Source organism: Stigmatopora argus, chromosome 8, assembly GCF_051989625.1.
Source record: "Stigmatopora argus isolate UIUO_Sarg chromosome 8, RoL_Sarg_1.0, whole genome shotgun sequence".
In the NCBI taxonomy this organism is placed as follows: Eukaryota; Metazoa; Chordata; class Actinopteri; order Syngnathiformes; family Syngnathidae; genus Stigmatopora; species Stigmatopora argus.
The window spans coordinates 812,501-829,615 of NC_135394.1; the positions used below are offsets into that span (position 1 = coordinate 812,501).

Consider the following 17,115-nt stretch of genomic DNA (forward strand, 5'->3'; position numbering starts at 1 on the left):
CAATGTTGCTCACGGCCATACTACCCTGAAAACGCCCGATCTCGTCTGATCTCGGAAGCTAAGCAGGGTTGGGCCTGGTTAGTACCTGGATGGGAGACCGCTTGGGAATACCAGGTGCTGTAAGCATCTTGTCAAAACCATTTTCGACATTTCATGGATGTTCATCTCCTTTTGACCTCCTAAATCATGAAAGACTTCCCTCCTCTGCATATCTCACAACATTTTATTGAAGCTCTCCTGATAATCTTCATTCCCGTAGTTGTAGAAGTAATAAAGCAAAGGAAGAGCAAGCGGCAACAAAGTCGACTCCTTTAACGAAGGGTTCACCAAAGAGGACCACTCACCCTCCACACCCGATCCAAATATCCAAATACACGATCCACATGCAAGACTATGGACTGTTCGGATTTCCAAAGGGGATTTTTTCAGCGACAATGTTGCTCACGGCCATACTACCCTGAAAACGCCCGATCTCGTCTGATCTCAGAAGCTAAGCAGGGTTGGGCCTGATTAGTACCTGGATGGGAGACCGCTTGGGAATACCAGGTGCTGTACGCATCTTGTCAAAACCATTTTCGACATTTCATGGATGTTCATCTCCTTTTGACCTCCTAAATCATGAAAGACTTCCCTCCTCTGCACATCTCACAACATTTTATTGAAGCTCTCCTTCTGATAATCTTCATTCCCGTAGTTGTAGAAGTAATAAAGCAAAAGAAGAGCAAGCGGCAACAAAGTCGACTCCTTTAACGAAGGGTTCAACAAAGAGGACCACTCACCCTCCACACCCGATCCAAATATCCAAATACACGATCCACATGCAAGACTATGGACCGTTCGGATTTCAAAAGGGGATTTGTTCAGCGACAATGTTGCTCACGGCCATACTACCCTGAAAACGCCTGATCTCGTCTGATCTCGGACGCTAAGCAGGTTTGGGCCTGGTTAGTACCTGGATGGGAGACCGCTTGGGAATACCAGGTGCTGTAAGCATCTTGTCAAAACCATTTTCGACATTTCATGGATGTTCATCTCCTTTTGACATCCTAAATCATGAAAGACTTCCCTCCTCTGCACATCTCACAACATTTTATTGAAGCTCTCCTTCTGATAATCTTCATTCCAGTAGTTGTAGAAGTAATAAAGCAAAAGAAGAGCAAGCGGCAACAAAGTCGACTCCTTTAACGAAGGGTTCTCCAAAGAGGACCCCTCACCCTCCACACCCGATCCAAATATCCAAATACACGATCCACATGCAAGACTATGGACCGTTCGGATTTCCAAAGGGGATTTGTTCAGCGACAATGTTGCTCACGGCCATACTACCCTGAAAACGCCCGATCTCGTCTGATCTCGGAAGCTAAGCAGGTTTGGGCCTGGTTAGTACCTAGATGGGAGACCTTTTGGGAATACCAGGTGCTGTAAGCATCTTGTCAAAACCATTTTCGACATTTCATGGAAGTTCATCTCCTTTTGACCTCCTAAATCATGAAAGACTTTCCTCCTCTGCATATCTCACAACATTTTATTGAAGCTCTCCTTCTGATAATCTTCATTCCCGTAGTTGTAGAATTAATAAAGCAAAAGAAGAGCAAGCGGCAACAAAGTCGACTCCTTTAACGAAGGGTTCTCCAAAGAGGACCCCTCACCCTCCACACCCGATCCAAATATCCAAATACACGATCCACATGCAAGACTATGGACCGTTCGGATTTCCAATGGGGATTTGTTCAGCGACAATGTTGCTCACGGCCATACTACCCTGAAAACGCCCGATCTCGTCTGATCTCGGAAGCTAAGCAGGGTTGGGCCTGGTTAGTACCTGGATGGGAGACCGCTTGGGAATACCAGGTGCTGTAAGCATCTTGTCAAAACCATTTTCGACATTTCATGGATGTTCATCTCCTTTTGACCTCCTAAATCATGAAACACTTCCCTCCTCTGCATATCTCACAACATTTTATTGAAGCTCTCCTTCTGATAATCTTAATTCCCGTAGTTGTAGAAGTAATAAAGCAAAAGAAGAGCAAGCGGCAACAAAGTCGACTCCTTTAACGAAGGGTTCTCCAAAGAGGACCCCTCACCCTCCACACCCGATCCAAATATCCAAATACACGATCCACATGCAAGACTATGGACCGTTCGGATTTCCAAAGGGGATTTGTTCAGCGACAATGTTGCTCACGGCCATACTACCCTGAAAACGCCTGATCTCGTCTGATCTTGGAAGCTAAGCAGGGTTGGGCCTGGTTAGTACCTGGATCGGAGACCGCTTGGGAATACCAGGTGCTGTAAGCATCTTGTCAAAACCATTTTCGACATTTCAAGGATGTTCATCTCCTTTTGACCTCCTAAATCATGAAAGACTTCCCTCCTCTGCACATCTCACAACATTTTATTGAAGCTCTCCTGATAATCTTCATTCCCGTAGTTGTAGAAGTAATAAAGCAAAAGAATAGCAAGCGGCAACAAAGTCGACTCCTTCAACGAAGGGCTTTCCAAAGAGGACCCCTCGCCCTCCACACCGGATCCAAATATCCAAATACACGATCCACATGCAAGACTATGGACCGTTTGAATTTCCAAAGGGGATTTATTCAGCGACAATGTTGCTCACGGCCATACTACCCTGAAAACGCCCGATCTCGTCTGATCTCGGAAGCTAAGCAGGGTTGGGCCTGGTTAGTACCTGGATGGGAGACCGCTTGGGAATACCAGGTGCTGTAAGCATCTTGTCAAAACCATTTTCGACATTTCATGGATGTTCAGCTCCTTTTGACATCCTAAATCATGAAAGACTTCCCTACTCTGCACATCTCACAACATTTTATTGAAGATCTCCTTCTGATAATCTTCATTCCCGTAGTTGTAGAAGTAATAAAGCAAAAGAAGAGCAAGCGGCAACAAAGTCGACTCCTTTAACGAAGGGTTCACCAAAGAGGACCACTCACCCTCCACACCCGATCCAAATATCCAAATACACGATCCACATGCAAGACTATGGACCGTTCGGATTTCCAAAGGGGATTTGTTCAGCGACAATGTTGCTCACGGCCATACTACCCTGAAAACGCCCGATCTCGTCTGATCTCGGAAGCTAAGCAGGGTTTGGCCTGGTTAGTACCTGGATGGGAGACTGCTTGGGAAAACCAGGTGCTGTAAGCATCTTGTCAAAACCATTTTCGACTTTTCATGGATGTTCATCTCCTTTTGACCTCCTAAATCATAAAAGACTTCCCCCCTCTGCACATCTCACAACATTTTATTGAAGCTCTCCTTCTGATAATCTTCATTCCCGTAGTTGTAGAAGTAATAAAGCAAAAGAAGAGCAAGCGGCAACAAAGTCGACTCCTTTAACGAAGGGTTCTCCAAAGAGGACCCCTCACCCTCCACACCCGATCCAAATATCCAAATACACGATCCACATGCAAGACTATGGACCGTTCGGATTTCCAAAGGGGATTTGTTCAGCGACAATGTTGCTCACGGCCATACTACCCTGAAAACGCCCGATCTCGTCTGATCTCGGAAGCTAAGCAGGGTTGGGCCTGGTTAGTACCTGGATGGGAGACCGCTTGGGAATACCAGGTGCTGTAAGCATCTTGTCAAAACCGTTTTCGACATTTCATGGATGTTCATCTCCTATTGACCTCCTAAATCATGAAAGACTTCCCTCCTCTGCACATCTCACAACATTTTATTGAAGCTCTCCTTCTGATAATCTTCATTCCCGTAGTTGTAGAAGTAATAAAGCAAAAGAAGAGCAAGCGGCAACAAAGTCGACTCCTTTAACGAAGGGTTCACCAAAGAGGACCCCTCACCCTCCACACCCGATCCAAATATCCAAATACACGATCCACATGCAAGACTATGGACCGTTCGGCTTTCCAAAGGGGATTTGTTCAGCAATAATGTTGCTCACGGCCATACTACCCTGAAAACGCCCGATCTCGTCTGATCTCGGAAGCTAAGCAGGGTTGGGCCTGGTTAGTACCTGGATGGGAGACCGCTTGGAAATACCAGGTGCTGTAAGCATCTTGTCAAAACCATTTTCGACATTTCATGGATGTTCATCTCCTTTTGACCTCCTAAATCATGAAAGACTTCCCTCCTCTGCATATCTCACAACATTTTATTGAAGCTCTCCTGATAATCTTCATTCCCGTAGTTGTAGAAGTAATAAAGCAAAAGAATAGCAAGCGGCAACAAAGTCGACTCCTTCAACGAAGGGCTTTCCAAAGAGGACCCCTCGCCCTCCACATCGGATCCAAATATCCAAATACACGATCCACATGCAAGACTATGGACTGTTTGAATTTCCAAAGGGGATTTATTCAGCAACAATGTTGCTCACGGCCATACTACCCTGAAAACGCCCGATCTCTTCTGATCTCGGAAGCTAAGCAGGGTTGGGCCTGGTTAGTACCTGGATGGGAGACCGCTTGGGAATACCAGGTGCTGTAAGCATCTTGTCAAAACCATTTTCGACATTTCATGGATGTTCATCTCCTTTTGACATCCTAAATCATGAAAGACTTCCCTCCTCTGCACATCTCACAACATTTTCTTGAAGCTCTCCTTCTGATAATCTTCATTCCCGTAGTTGTAGAAGTAATAAAGCAAAAGAAGAGCAAGCGGCAACAAAGTCGACTCCTTTAACGAAGGGTTCTCCAAAGAGGACCCCTCACCCTCCACACCCGATCCAAATATCCAAATACACGATCCACATGCAAGACTATGGACCGTTCAGATTTCCAAAGGGGATTTGTTCAGCGACAATGTTGCTCACGGCCATACTACCCTGAAAACGCCCGATCTCATCTGATCTCGGAAGCTAAGCAGGGTTGGGCCTGGTTAGTACCTGGATGGGAGACCGCTTGGGAATACCAGGTGCTGTAAGCATCTTGTCAAAACCGTTTTCGACATTTCATGGATGTTCATCTCCTTTTGACCTCCTAAATCATGAAAGACTTCCCTCCTCTGCACATCTCACAACATTTTATTGAAGCTCTCCTTCTGATAATCTTCATTCCCGTAGTTGTAGAAGTAATAAAGCAAAAGAAGAGCAAGCGGCAACAAAGTCGACTCCTTTAACGAAGGGTTCTCCAAAGAGGACCCCTCGCCCTCCACACCCGATCCAAATATCCAAATACACGATCCACATGCAAGACTATGGACCGTTCGGATTTCCAAAGGGGATTTGTTCAGCGACAATGTTGCTCACGGCCATACTACCCTGAAAAAGCCCGATCTCGTCTGATCTTGGAAGCTAATCAGGGTTGGGCCTGGTTAGTACCTGGATGGGAGACCGCTTGGGAATACCAGGTGCTGTAAGCATCTTGTCAAAACCATTTTCGACATTTCAAGGATGTTCATCTCCTTTTGACCTCCTAAATCATGAAAGACTTCCCTCCTCTGCACATCTCACAACATTTTATTGAAGCTCTCCTTCTGATAATCTTCATTCCCGTAGTTGTAGAAGTAATAAAGCAAAAGAAGAGCAAGCGGCAACAAAGTCGACTCCTTTAACGAAGGGTTCACCAAAGAGGACCACTCACCCTCCACACCCGATCCAAATATCCAAATACACGATCCACATGCAAGACTATGGACCGTTCGGATTTCCAAAGGGGATTTGTTCAGCGACAATGTTGATCACGGCCATACTACCCTGAAAACGCCCGATCTCGTCTGATCTCGGAAGCTAAGCAGGGTTTGGCCTGGTTAGTACCTGGATGGGAGACTGCTTGGGATTACCAGGTGCTGTAAGCATCTTGTCAAAACCATTTTCGACATTTCATGGATGTTCATCTCCTTTTGACCTCCTAAATCATAAAAGACTTCCCTCCTCTGCACATCTCACAACATTTTATTGAAGCTCTCCTTCTGATAATCTTCATTCCCATAGTTGTAGAAGTAATAAAGCAAAAGAAGAGCAAGCGGCAACAAAGTCGACTCCTTCAACGAAGGGCTTTCCAAAGAGGACCCCTCGCCCTCCACACCGGATCCAAATATCCAAATACACGATCCACATGCAAGACTATGGACCGTTTGAATTTCCAAAGGGGATTTATTCAGCAACAATGTTGCTCACGGCCATACTACCCTGAAAACGCCCGATCTCGTCTGATCTCGGAAGCTAAGCAGGGTTGGGCCTGGTTAGTACCTGGATTGGAGACCGCTTGGGAATACCAGGTGCTGTAAGCATCTTGTCAAAACCATTTTCGACATTTCATGGATGTTCAGCTCCTTTTGACATCCTAAATCATGAAAGACTTCCCTCCTCTGCACATCTCACAACATTTTATTGAAGCTCTCCTTCTGATAATCTTCATTCCCGTAGTTGTAGAAGTAATAAAGCAAAAGAAGAGCAAGCGGCAACAAAGTCGACTCCTTTAACGAAGGGTTCTCCAAAGAGGACCCCTCACCCTCCACACCCGATCCAAATATCCAAATACACGATCCACATGCAAGACTATGGACCGTTCGGATTTCCAATGGGGATTTGTTCAGCGACAGCGTTGCTCACGGCCATACTACCCTGAAAACGCCCGATCTCGTCTGATCTCGGAAGTTAAGCAGGGTTGGGCCTGGTTAGTACCTGGATGGGAGACCGCTTGGGAATACCAGGTGCTGTAAGCATCTTGTCAAAACCATTTTCGACATTTCATGGATGTTCATCTCCTTTTGACATCCTAAATCATGAAAGACTTCCCTACTCTGCACATCTCACAACATTTTATTGAAGCTCTCCTTCTGATAATCTTCATTCCCGTAGTTGTAGAAGTAATAAAGCAAAAGAAGAGCAAGCGGCAACAAAGTCGACTCCTTTAATGAAGGGTTCACCAAAGAGGACCACTCACCCTCCACACCCGATCCAAATATCCAAATACACGATCCACATGCAAGACTATGGACCGTTCGGATTTCCAAAGGGGATTTGTTCAGCGACAATGTTGATCACGGCCATACTACCCTGAAAACGCCCGATCTCGTCTGATCTCGGAAGCTAAGCAGGGTTTGGCCTGGTTAGTACCTGGATGGGAGACTGCTTGGGATTACCAGGTGCTGTAAGCATCTTGTCAAAACCATTTTCGACATTTCATGGATGTTCATCTCCTTTTGACCTCCTAAATCATAAAAGACTTCCCTCCTCTGCACATCTCACAACATTTTATTGAAGCTCTCCTTCTGATAATCTTCATTCCCGTAGTTGTAGAAGTAATAAAGCAAAAGAAGAGCAAGCGGCAACAAAGTCGACTCCTTTAACGAAGGGTTCTCCAAAGAGGACCCCTCACCCTCCACACCCGATCCAAATATCCAAATACACGATCCACATGCAAGACTATGGACCGTTCGGATTTCCAAAGGGGATTTGTTCAGCGACAAAGTTGCTCACGGCCATACTACCCTGAAAACGCCCGATCTCGTCTGATCTCGGAAGCTAAGCAGGGTTGGGCCTGGTTAGTACCTGGATGGGAGACCGCTTGGGAATACCAGGTGCTGTAAGCATCTTGTCAAAACCATTTTCGACATTTCATGGATGTTCATCTCCTTTTGACCTCCTAAATCATGAAAGACTTCCCTCCTCTGCATATCTCACAACATTTTATTGAAGCTCTCCTGATAATCTTCATTCCCGTAGTTGTAGAAGTAATAAAGCAAAAGAAGAGCAAGCGGCAACAAAGTCGACTCCTTCAACGAAGGGCTTTCCAAAGAGGACCCCTCGCCCTCCACACCGGATCCAAATATCCAAATACACAATCCACATGCAAGACTATGGACCGTTTGAATTTCCAAAGGGGATTTATTCAGCAACAATGTTGCTCACGGCCATACTACCCTGAAAACGCCCGATCTCGTCTGATCTCGGAAGCTAAGCAGGGTTGGGCCTGGTTAGTACCTGGATTGGAGACTGCTTGGGAATACCAGGTGCTGTAAGCATCTTGTCAAAACCATTTTCGACATTTCATGGATGTTCAGCTCCTTTTGACATCCTAAATCATGAAATACTTCCCTACTCTGCACATCTCACAACATTTTATTGAAGCTCTCCTTCTGATAATCTTCATTCCCGTAGTTGTAGAAGTAACAAAGCAAAAGAAGAGCAAGCGGCAACAAAGTCGACTCCTTTAACGAAGGGTTCAACAAAGAGGACCACTCACCCTCCACACCCGATCCAAATATCCAAATACACGATCCACATGAGAGACTATGGACCGTTCGGATTTCCAAAGGGGATTTGTTCAGCGACAATGTTGCTCACGGCCATGCTACCCTGAAAACGCCTGATCTCGTCTGATCTCGGAAGCTAAGCAGGTTTGGGCCTGGTTAGTACCTGGATGGGAGACCGCTTGGGAATACCAGGTGCTGTAAGCATCTTGTCAAAACCATTTTCGACATTTCATGGATGTTCATCTCCTTTTGACATCCTAAATCATGAAAGACTTCCCTACTCTGCACATCTCACAACATTTTATTGAAGCTCTCCTTCTGATAATCTTCATTCCCGTAGTTGTAGAAGTAATAAAGCAAAAGAAGAGCAAGCGACAACAAAGTCGACTCCTTTAACGAAGGGTTCACCAAAGAGGACCACTCACCCTCCACACCCGATCCAAATATCCAAATACACGATCCACATGCAAGACTATGGACCGTTCGGATTTCCAAAGGGGATTTGTTCAGCGGCAATGTTGCTCACGGCCATACTACCCTGAAAACGCCCGATCTCGTCTGATCTCGGAAGCTAAGCAGGGTTGGGCCTGGTTAGTACCTGGATGGGAGACCGCTTGGGAATACCAGGTGCTGTAAGCATCTTGTCAAAACCATTTTCGACATTTCATGGATGTTCATCTCCTTTTGACCTCCTAAATCATGAAAGACTTCCCTCCTCTGCACATCTCACAACATTTTATTGAAGCTCTCCTTCTGATAATCTTCATTCCCGTAGTTGTAGAAGTAATAAAGCAAAAGAAGAGCAAGCGGCAACAAAGTCGACTCCTTTAACGAAGGGTTCTCCAAAGAGGACCCCTCACCCTCCACACCCGATCCAAATATCCAAATACACGATCCACATGCAAGACTATGGACCGTTCGGATTTCCAAAGGGGATTTGTTCAGCGACAATGTTGCTCACGGCCATACTACCCTGAAAACGCCCGATCTCGTCTGATCTCGGAAGCTAAGCAGGGTTGGGCCTGGTTAGTACCTAGATGGGAGACCTTTTGGGAATACCAGGTGCTGTAAGCATCTTGTCAAAACCATTTTCGACATTTCATGGATGTTCATCTCCTTTTGACCTCCTAAATCATGAAAGACTTCCCTCCTCTGCACATCTCACAACATTTTATTGAAGCTCTCCTTCTGATAATCTTCATTCCCGTAGTTGTAGAAGTAATAAAGCAAAAGAAGAGCAAGCGGCAACAAAGTCGACTCCTTTAACGAAGGGTTCTCCAAAGAGGACCCCTCACCCTCCACACCCGATCCAAATATCCAAATACACGATCCACATGCAAGACTATGGACCGTTCGGATTTCCAAAGGGGATTTGTTCAGCGACAATGTTGCTCACGGCCATACTACCCTGAAAACGCCCGATCTCGTCTGATCTCGGAAGCTAAGCAGGGTTGGGCCTGGTTAGTACCTAGATGGGAGACCTTTTGGGAATACCAGGTGCTGTAAGCATCTTGTCAAAACCATTTTCGACATTTCATGGATGTTCATCTCCTTTTGACCTCCTAAATCATGAAAGACTTCCCTCCTCTGCACATCTCACAACATTTTATTGAAGCTCTCCTTCTGATAATCTTCATTCCCGTAGTTGTAGAAGTAATAAAGCAAAAGAAGAGCAAGCGGCAACAAAGTCGACTCCTTTAACGAAGGGTTCTCCAAAGAGGACCACTCACCCTCCACACCCGATCCAAATATCCAAATACACGATCCACATGCAAGACTATGGACCGTTCGGATTTCCAAAGGGGATTTGTTCAGCGACAATGTTGCTCACGGCCATACTACCCCGAAAACGCCCGATCTCGTCTGATCTCGGAAGCTAAGCAGGGTTGGGCCTGGTTAGTACCTGGATGGGAGACCGCTTGGGAATACCAGGTGCTGTAAGCATCTTGTCAAAACCATTTTCGACATTTCATGGATGTTCATCTCCTTTTGACCTCCTAAATCATGAAAGACTTCCCTCCTCTGCACATCTCACAACATTTTATTGAAGCTCTCCTGATAATCTTCATTCCCGTAGTTGTAGAAGTAATAAAGCAAAAGAATAGCAAGCGGCAACAAAGTCGACTCCTTCAACGAAGGGCTTTCCAAAGAGGACCCTTCGCCCTCCACATCGGATCCAAATATCCAAATACACGATCCACATGCAAGACTATGGACCGTTTGAATTTCCAAAGGGGATTTATTCGGCGACAATGTTGATCACGGCCATACTACCCTGGAAACGCCCGATCTCGTCTGATCTCGGAAGCTAAGCAGGTTTGGGCCTGGTTAGTACCTGGATGGGAGACCGCTTGGGAATACCAGGTGCTGTAAGCATCTTGTCAAAACCATTTTCGACATTTCATGGATGTTCATCTCCTTTTGACATCCTAAATCATGAAAGACTTCCCTCCTCTGCACATCTCACAACATTTTATTGAAGCTCTCCTTCTGATAATCTTCATTCCCGTAGTTGTAGAAGTAATAAAGCAAAAGAAGAGCAAGCGGCAACAAAGTCGACTCCTTTAACGAAGGGTTCTCCAAAGAGGACCCCTCACCCTCCACACCCGATCTAAATATCCAAATACACGATCCACATGCAAGACTATGGACCGTTTGGATTTCCAAAAGGGATTTGTTCAGCCACAATGTTGCTCACGGCCATACTACCCTGAAAACGCCCGATCTCGTCTGATCTTGGAAGCTAAGCAGGGTTGGGCCTGGTTAGTACCTGGATGGGAGACCGCTTGGGAATACCAGGTGCTGTAAGCATCTTGTCAAAACCGTTTTCGACATTTCATGGATGTTCATCTCCTTTTGACCTCCTAAATCATGAAAGACTTCCCTCCTCTGCACATCTCACAACATTTTTTGAAGCTCTCCTTCTGATAATCTTCATTCCCGTAGTTGTAGAAGTAATAAAGCAAAAGAATAGCAAGTGGCAACAAAGTCGACTCCTTCAACGAAGGGCTTTCCAAAGAGGACCCCTCGCCCTCCACATCGGATCCAAATATCCAAAAAAAACATTTTCGACATTTCATGGATGTTCAGCTCCTTTTGACATCCTAAATCATGAAAGCCTTCCCTACTCTGCACATCTCACAACATTTTATTGAAGCTCTCCTTCTGATAATCTTCATTCCCGTAGTTGTAGAAGTAATAAAGCAAAAGAAGAGCAAGCGGCAACAAAGTCGAATCCTTTAACGAAGGGTTCACCAAAGAGGACCACTCACCCTCCACACCCGATCCAAATATCCAAATACACGATCCACATGCAAGACTATGGACCGTTCGGCTTTCCAAAGGGGATTTGTTCAGCGATAATGTTGCTCACGGCCATACTACCCTGAAAACGCCTGATCTCGTCTGATCTCGGAAGCTAAGCAGGGTTGGGCCTGGTTAGTACCTGGATGGGAGACCGCTTGGGAATACCAGGTGCTGTAAGCATCTTGTCAAAACCATTTTCGACATTTCATGGATGTTCAGCTCCTTTTGACATCCTAAATCATGAAAGACTTCCCTACTCTGCACATCTCACAACGTTTTATTGAAGCTCTCCTTCTGATAATCTTCATTCCCGTAGTTGTAGAAGTAATAAGGCAAAAGAAGAGCAAGCGGCAACAAAGTCGACTCCTTTAACGAAGGGTTCACCAAAGAGGACCACTCACCCTCCACACCCGATCCAAATATCCAAATACACGATCCACATGCAAGACTATGGACCGTTTGAATTTCCAAAGGGGATTTATTCAGCAACAATGTTGCTCACGGCCATACTACCCTGAAAACGCCCGGTCTCGTCTGATCTCGGAAGCTAAGCAGGGTTGGGCCTGGTTAGTACCTGGATGGGAGACCGCTTGGGAATACCAGGTGCTGTAAGCATCTTGTCAAAACCATTTTCGACATTTCATGGATGTTCATCTCCTTTTGACATCCTAAATCATGAAAGACTTCCCTACTCTGCACATCTCACAACATTTAATTGAAGCTCTCCTTCTGATAATCTTCATTCCCGTAGTTGTAGAAGTAATAAAGCAAAAGAAGAGCAAGCGGCAACAAAGTCGACTCCTTTAACGAAGGGTTCACCAAAGAGGACCACTCACCCTCCACACCCGATCCAAATATCCAAATACACGATCCACATGCAAGACTATGGACCGTTCGGCTTTCCAAAGGGGATTTGTTCAGCGATAATGTTGCTCACGGCCATACTACCCTGAAAACACCCGATCTCGTCTGATCTCGGAAGCTAAGCAGGTTTGGGCCTGGTTAGTACCTGGATGGGAGACTGCTTGGGAATACCAGGTGCTGTAAGCATCTTGTCAAAACCATTTTCGACATTTCATGGATGTTCATCTCCTTTTGACATCCTAAATCATGAAAGACTTCCCTACTCTCCACATCTCACAACATTTTATTGAAGCTCTCCTTCTTATAATCTTCATTCCCGTAGTTGTAGAAGTAATAAAGCAAAAGAAGAGCAAGCGGCAACAAAGTCGACTCCTTTAACGAAGGGTTCTCCAAAGAGGACCACTCACCCTCCACACCCGATCCAAATATCCAAATACACGATCCACATGCAAGACTATGGACCGTTCGGATTTCCAAAGGGGATTTGTTCAGCGACAATGTTGCTCACGGCCATACTACCCTGAAAACGCCCGATCTCGTCTGATCTCGGAAGCTAAGCAGGGTTGGGCCTGGTTAGTACCTGGATGGGAGACCGCTTGGGAATACCAGGTGCTGTAAGCATCTTGTCAAAACCGTTTTCGACATTTCATGGATGTTCATCTCCTATTGACCTCCTAAATCATGAAAGACTTCCCTCCTCTGCACATCTCACAACATTTTATTGAAGCTCTCTGTTAGAATTATTATGGAATATTCTATATGTGTTGTAAGCATTTTTCAATAAGTAATAAGGCTATAAACCAATTCATGGAACCATGGACACTTTTCCTCCACATCGTCTCCTCAAGGCCCCACAGCTCGAGGACACATTGTTTTCACACACGCTTTTCGGCAGAACACAACGGGACTGTTTTGACGGGACTCCAGCAGAAGATGGCGATAATCGCATTATTGTTTGAAAATACGGCTTTGCTTTGTTTACCTTGAAAGCATTCCTCACACTGTTGTTTTTCTAACCAGCGAGGGTGTTATTGTACTGATTACATAACCATGTTTTTCGAGTGTCGCGATTAAATACAATGATTCAGTTACTGCAATTCAGAATGCACTGGGGGCTAAGACGGTGTCACATTGCATCTCCTTGCAAGTTGTAGGCAGAGTTTGTTGAAAGATGTTTTTCCTTTTTTAATTAAATATTACTAATAATGATTTAAAAGGTTTGAATCATTATTCCAACATTTGGTCCTTCGAGTAGCCGGGGTCAACACATCGATAGGGAATCCAGACGCTGCAGTTTAATATCTGGAGTGACCGTGCACGGCGAGAATCCCTTTTCCAGGCCGGACTATTTCTCAGCAGCGCCTGTTTTCTAATCGGTTGACGACTATCCTCTTGGTAAGCATCTTTCGACATTTCTGCCGAGTCCGCGTGTGATGGCTGCATATTGTTGACGGGTTCCGAGTGCGTGAAGGGCATCACACGCGAAGGCCTTATTTTGAGAAGTAAGGCTCGCATCCTGGGGATGGCGATTTTAAAACCCTGCGGATACTAGTCACTAGCAGGTAGACACGGTGGGGTCTATAAAAATGTGGTGGTCGACATTGGTTGTGTGTGCGTAGTTGTTAAAGAAAAAAAGGTACTACGGGGGCACACAAATCCACTCCAAAAAAATGGGTGGTGCAAACAGTAAAACGGCTATTGACGACGATCCAAAGATGCGTCTGCCGTGTACAGATTGGATTGTTGAAAATCAAAGCGCTACAAGGGTTAAACACCTAAACTTATGGATAAATAAATATGGATTTGCTGGCCAGCTTAATATGCATAAGATATTGATACTGCAGGATAAAATACGTGCTAAGCATGGGGGAAATCTTAACAAAATGGAGGGGGAAGTTTAAAACAAAAGTTAATTATACCGTGATCAGCAGAGCTAAGCAGAGGGATGGTGAGCCTTTTGCAGAATATCAAATCAGGATGACGGCTTGTTTTAAGGCCAACAGCGGCCTCGCTGAAGACCACGCGGTGGGCAGCATTTATCAGGAGCAGCTAAAAAAATGGGTTGCATGCTCATTCAAATGTGTTGCATGCTCATTCAAATTATACTTATATATATTACATATATCGCGTGATTGCCTGGACAAAAAGGTCTCTGAAAACAAGGCAGGCCTGCTCAAAATGATTTGAATGAGGATTTTGAACATGAGGATGTTGAGCTAATTTTAAACCAGAGATCACATTCTTTGGGAATGAATTGGCTTATTGCGGATTATCTTGGTTTTACCCTGTCAAAGGGAATGTTTTGGTTAACAGTCGAAAAGAAATACAAAACGACCAATTAAATGTTTAGCGGGGTTGCCAAACCTGCGTTTTTTGTCATACTCTAAACTGGTCAAATAATGAGGGCATAAATGGGTTTTGCTATGCTTGCAGCATATTGTAATTATGGGGTATTGCCAAAATATTGTGATATAGTTGGATATCGGGAGAGTAATTAATTTAGTTTATTAATTTAGTCTTCTCTAAAAAATAATTGCTCACAGGAGGCACAAGAGGGGAAGCATTGGGCACAAAGAAAAGAAAGCACTTAGGAATGTCAACATTGATAAGCTGCTTCTGCAGCGAGCGTGAAGGTCACAGTCAGCGGGTAAGGGCGCGCTTCCGTTTAAACATTTCAGAATAAGAACAAAACATGGTCTGCAAGGGATGCAGAGTTCCGCGATTATCTTCGCACTTATTTTTGGGATTTAATCAGAAATGTCTTTCAAGGTGATAGAAGATCTGTTTGGCTTTGGAATTGGGAATAATACTGTTATTATTGGTTTCTTTTTACTTTAATATAGGAGATTGGCTGGTTAAAGAAAAATGAATGGATTTTTTTTACAATATTATGGCATATTGGTTAAAATTTGTGGGTCCTTTATTAAGCATTGAAAATTGTAATTAGGAAATGCCTAGTAAAAGGTGGATTTCACTAATTTAATTATTGTAGATTTTTCTTGTGGTAACAGGGAGCTATAAGAAATGGCTCTTATCTTAAGTAAACATAGTATGGGGTGATTTGCAATTTATGTCTTAGGTATTAAGGGTTATTTGGTTGTTAAAGAAATCAGACATGAAATTAACAATGCGGAAATGAGAAATTTCATGGCATTCGTCCAAATTGTTAGGTAAATTGAACCTGGCTGGGGTAGATAAGATAATTGGTTAAGGATAGGCATAGTTTCCCTAGAAGAAACATGGAGCGTCTTTAGGTGCACAAAAGACTTTCCTTGTTTGACCTGAAGGGGGCGTATGCTTTGCTATAGGTCATATTGATGACTATTGGGACGTTATTACTGTCTATTGCTTTAGAGGCATACACATTAAGAATTTAGCCAAAACTTACTGCATTGCAATTATGGGGTTAATACAACTGAATGTTACGGTGATAACGATGGGCAATAACAAGCTTAGATAAAGGGGACTATCTACAACAAAGTCTGGTAGGGCCTTCCATGGTGTGAAACAAGTGAAATAATGTCTATGTTTTAAAAATAACAGCTCCAAATTATAAAATATCAACCTTGGAGAAATGCTTTAAGTAGATGGGTTGACTAGAATGGGCAAAATTCGATAACATTGAAAGGGGGTGTAACTTAATGCTTAATGCAGAACAATGAGATAAAGTTTTTTACAAACGGTTAAAATACTAAAAGGGGGTGTGTGTGTGTTTCAATGTGTCACAACTTTTCCGTTATTGCATTATTGGCGAATAGATAGTTAATCACAGCCACTCGCATGTCAGTCTACATGCTGACTGAATGGGGTAAGGGGCGGTGGCAATTGAACAAATTTCTATTTTTAGATATGTGGCATGTGAATCTAATACATTAATTATCTAGTTTCTTCAGGCATCAATCTTGATGATTGGGGGAGCACTCTAAATTTCTTGATTATGAGTGCCAGCGTGGATGAGTGTCTGTCTTTTGTGTTTCAATTGGCTAGCCACCAAGATATATCAATATTCTAATATCAAGGTGGAATATTTCTGAAATCGCTGATAAGCCTTTCAAGGACGGCGGTGGCAGAGTAGGACAGAAACAAAAAGAAAAGAATTTCGCCAAATGAAATTTTTTGATTTCTGCAATGGGAAATTTTGGGAACCTGGGGGACTAAACAAAAACAAAAGACTTATCTGGGAGGGCTGCCATTTTGAGTCATGGTAAATTTCATGCCTCAAAAAAGGGGGAGGTTATATATTCAATCTATATGCAGATATATGGCAAAAACACGGGCGATTCCCCCTTATGTCCTTATGTGTTAAGACCTACCGTATGCATGCATGTACATTTATGTGTATGTATGTATGTATATATGTGCTAAGCAACACGCTTATTTAAGTATATATTTATTCATGTATTTATTTCTTGACCTACTTATTACCTATCTATTTATGTCTAAAATGCCTTTCCTATTCCTGCCACTGGAACAACGCAATTTCCCGAATACGGGATGAATAAAGTTATCCAATCCAATCCAATCCAATGTCAAGCTACAAAAGCTACATATCCATTTCAAAGGATACACATGGATTTTATAGAATATGTGTGGTACATAACAGTCCTAAAACAGATTGGGGAAACCTTGTTGCAGAAACTGGTCTAGATTGGCAAGCTTGGATGACACACGTGTGCAAAAAAACCATCAGGCCTTCGATAAAATTAACCCATACGGTGGGGCATTACAAATCATAATTCAGACTGACAAATTAACTTGTGAATCTTTGTC

General features: G+C 44.0%; 28 non-coding genes and 2 pseudogenes across 28 annotated transcripts; all 30 read left to right on the forward strand.

Annotated features, from left to right (window-relative positions):
* Positions 1 to 7: 7 nt before the first annotated feature.
* On the forward strand, positions 8 to 126 carry LOC144080759 (5S ribosomal RNA). The gene has a single exon (XR_013302654.1). It is a non-coding gene; the product is annotated as a 5S ribosomal RNA (ribosomal RNA).
* Positions 127 to 439: 313 nt separating this feature from the next.
* LOC144080286 (5S ribosomal RNA) lies at positions 440 to 558 on the forward strand. The gene has a single exon (XR_013302323.1). It is a non-coding gene; the product is annotated as a 5S ribosomal RNA (ribosomal RNA).
* Positions 559 to 874: 316 nt separating this feature from the next.
* On the forward strand, positions 875 to 993 carry LOC144080436 (5S ribosomal RNA). Its single transcript, XR_013302467.1, has one exon. It is a non-coding gene; the product is annotated as a 5S ribosomal RNA (ribosomal RNA).
* A 316-nt stretch (positions 994 to 1,309) lies between these two features.
* LOC144079937 (5S ribosomal RNA) lies at positions 1,310 to 1,428 on the forward strand. Its single transcript, XR_013301984.1, has one exon. It is a non-coding gene; the product is annotated as a 5S ribosomal RNA (ribosomal RNA).
* A 316-nt stretch (positions 1,429 to 1,744) lies between these two features.
* Positions 1,745 to 1,863, forward strand: LOC144080770 (5S ribosomal RNA). Its single transcript, XR_013302655.1, has one exon. It is a non-coding gene; the product is annotated as a 5S ribosomal RNA (ribosomal RNA).
* Positions 1,864 to 2,179: 316 nt separating this feature from the next.
* LOC144080588 (5S ribosomal RNA) lies at positions 2,180 to 2,298 on the forward strand. The gene has a single exon (XR_013302610.1). It is a non-coding gene; the product is annotated as a 5S ribosomal RNA (ribosomal RNA).
* A 313-nt stretch (positions 2,299 to 2,611) lies between these two features.
* LOC144080782 (5S ribosomal RNA) lies at positions 2,612 to 2,730 on the forward strand. Its single transcript, XR_013302656.1, has one exon. It is a non-coding gene; the product is annotated as a 5S ribosomal RNA (ribosomal RNA).
* Positions 2,731 to 3,046: 316 nt separating this feature from the next.
* LOC144079866 (5S ribosomal RNA) lies at positions 3,047 to 3,165 on the forward strand. The gene has a single exon (XR_013301915.1). It is a non-coding gene; the product is annotated as a 5S ribosomal RNA (ribosomal RNA).
* A 316-nt stretch (positions 3,166 to 3,481) lies between these two features.
* LOC144080793 (5S ribosomal RNA) lies at positions 3,482 to 3,600 on the forward strand. The gene has a single exon (XR_013302657.1). It is a non-coding gene; the product is annotated as a 5S ribosomal RNA (ribosomal RNA).
* A 316-nt stretch (positions 3,601 to 3,916) lies between these two features.
* On the forward strand, positions 3,917 to 4,035 carry LOC144079589 (5S ribosomal RNA). Its single transcript, XR_013301647.1, has one exon. It is a non-coding gene; the product is annotated as a 5S ribosomal RNA (ribosomal RNA).
* A 313-nt stretch (positions 4,036 to 4,348) lies between these two features.
* Positions 4,349 to 4,467, forward strand: LOC144080971 (5S ribosomal RNA). The gene has a single exon (XR_013302811.1). It is a non-coding gene; the product is annotated as a 5S ribosomal RNA (ribosomal RNA).
* A 316-nt stretch (positions 4,468 to 4,783) lies between these two features.
* On the forward strand, positions 4,784 to 4,902 carry LOC144079661 (5S ribosomal RNA). Its single transcript, XR_013301718.1, has one exon. It is a non-coding gene; the product is annotated as a 5S ribosomal RNA (ribosomal RNA).
* A 316-nt stretch (positions 4,903 to 5,218) lies between these two features.
* Positions 5,219 to 5,337, forward strand: LOC144080490 (5S ribosomal RNA). The gene has a single exon (XR_013302519.1). It is a non-coding gene; the product is annotated as a 5S ribosomal RNA (ribosomal RNA).
* Positions 5,338 to 5,653: 316 nt separating this feature from the next.
* Positions 5,654 to 5,772, forward strand: LOC144080632 (5S ribosomal RNA; annotated as a pseudogene).
* A 316-nt stretch (positions 5,773 to 6,088) lies between these two features.
* On the forward strand, positions 6,089 to 6,207 carry LOC144079918 (5S ribosomal RNA). The gene has a single exon (XR_013301966.1). It is a non-coding gene; the product is annotated as a 5S ribosomal RNA (ribosomal RNA).
* A 316-nt stretch (positions 6,208 to 6,523) lies between these two features.
* LOC144081048 (5S ribosomal RNA) lies at positions 6,524 to 6,642 on the forward strand. Its single transcript, XR_013302884.1, has one exon. It is a non-coding gene; the product is annotated as a 5S ribosomal RNA (ribosomal RNA).
* A 316-nt stretch (positions 6,643 to 6,958) lies between these two features.
* LOC144080633 (5S ribosomal RNA) lies at positions 6,959 to 7,077 on the forward strand (annotated as a pseudogene).
* A 316-nt stretch (positions 7,078 to 7,393) lies between these two features.
* On the forward strand, positions 7,394 to 7,512 carry LOC144080805 (5S ribosomal RNA). The gene has a single exon (XR_013302658.1). It is a non-coding gene; the product is annotated as a 5S ribosomal RNA (ribosomal RNA).
* A 313-nt stretch (positions 7,513 to 7,825) lies between these two features.
* On the forward strand, positions 7,826 to 7,944 carry LOC144079805 (5S ribosomal RNA). The gene has a single exon (XR_013301856.1). It is a non-coding gene; the product is annotated as a 5S ribosomal RNA (ribosomal RNA).
* Positions 7,945 to 8,260: 316 nt separating this feature from the next.
* LOC144080390 (5S ribosomal RNA) lies at positions 8,261 to 8,379 on the forward strand. Its single transcript, XR_013302421.1, has one exon. It is a non-coding gene; the product is annotated as a 5S ribosomal RNA (ribosomal RNA).
* Positions 8,380 to 8,695: 316 nt separating this feature from the next.
* On the forward strand, positions 8,696 to 8,814 carry LOC144080813 (5S ribosomal RNA). The gene has a single exon (XR_013302659.1). It is a non-coding gene; the product is annotated as a 5S ribosomal RNA (ribosomal RNA).
* A 316-nt stretch (positions 8,815 to 9,130) lies between these two features.
* On the forward strand, positions 9,131 to 9,249 carry LOC144080967 (5S ribosomal RNA). Its single transcript, XR_013302807.1, has one exon. It is a non-coding gene; the product is annotated as a 5S ribosomal RNA (ribosomal RNA).
* Positions 9,250 to 9,565: 316 nt separating this feature from the next.
* On the forward strand, positions 9,566 to 9,684 carry LOC144080968 (5S ribosomal RNA). Its single transcript, XR_013302808.1, has one exon. It is a non-coding gene; the product is annotated as a 5S ribosomal RNA (ribosomal RNA).
* Positions 9,685 to 10,000: 316 nt separating this feature from the next.
* LOC144081220 (5S ribosomal RNA) lies at positions 10,001 to 10,119 on the forward strand. The gene has a single exon (XR_013303051.1). It is a non-coding gene; the product is annotated as a 5S ribosomal RNA (ribosomal RNA).
* A 313-nt stretch (positions 10,120 to 10,432) lies between these two features.
* On the forward strand, positions 10,433 to 10,551 carry LOC144080130 (5S ribosomal RNA). The gene has a single exon (XR_013302170.1). It is a non-coding gene; the product is annotated as a 5S ribosomal RNA (ribosomal RNA).
* Positions 10,552 to 10,867: 316 nt separating this feature from the next.
* On the forward strand, positions 10,868 to 10,986 carry LOC144079527 (5S ribosomal RNA). Its single transcript, XR_013301587.1, has one exon. It is a non-coding gene; the product is annotated as a 5S ribosomal RNA (ribosomal RNA).
* Positions 10,987 to 11,542: 556 nt separating this feature from the next.
* Positions 11,543 to 11,661, forward strand: LOC144081049 (5S ribosomal RNA). Its single transcript, XR_013302885.1, has one exon. It is a non-coding gene; the product is annotated as a 5S ribosomal RNA (ribosomal RNA).
* Positions 11,662 to 11,977: 316 nt separating this feature from the next.
* On the forward strand, positions 11,978 to 12,096 carry LOC144081076 (5S ribosomal RNA). Its single transcript, XR_013302910.1, has one exon. It is a non-coding gene; the product is annotated as a 5S ribosomal RNA (ribosomal RNA).
* A 316-nt stretch (positions 12,097 to 12,412) lies between these two features.
* Positions 12,413 to 12,531, forward strand: LOC144079898 (5S ribosomal RNA). Its single transcript, XR_013301946.1, has one exon. It is a non-coding gene; the product is annotated as a 5S ribosomal RNA (ribosomal RNA).
* Positions 12,532 to 12,847: 316 nt separating this feature from the next.
* Positions 12,848 to 12,966, forward strand: LOC144080815 (5S ribosomal RNA). The gene has a single exon (XR_013302661.1). It is a non-coding gene; the product is annotated as a 5S ribosomal RNA (ribosomal RNA).
* The last annotated feature ends 4,149 nt before the right edge of the window (positions 12,967 to 17,115 follow it).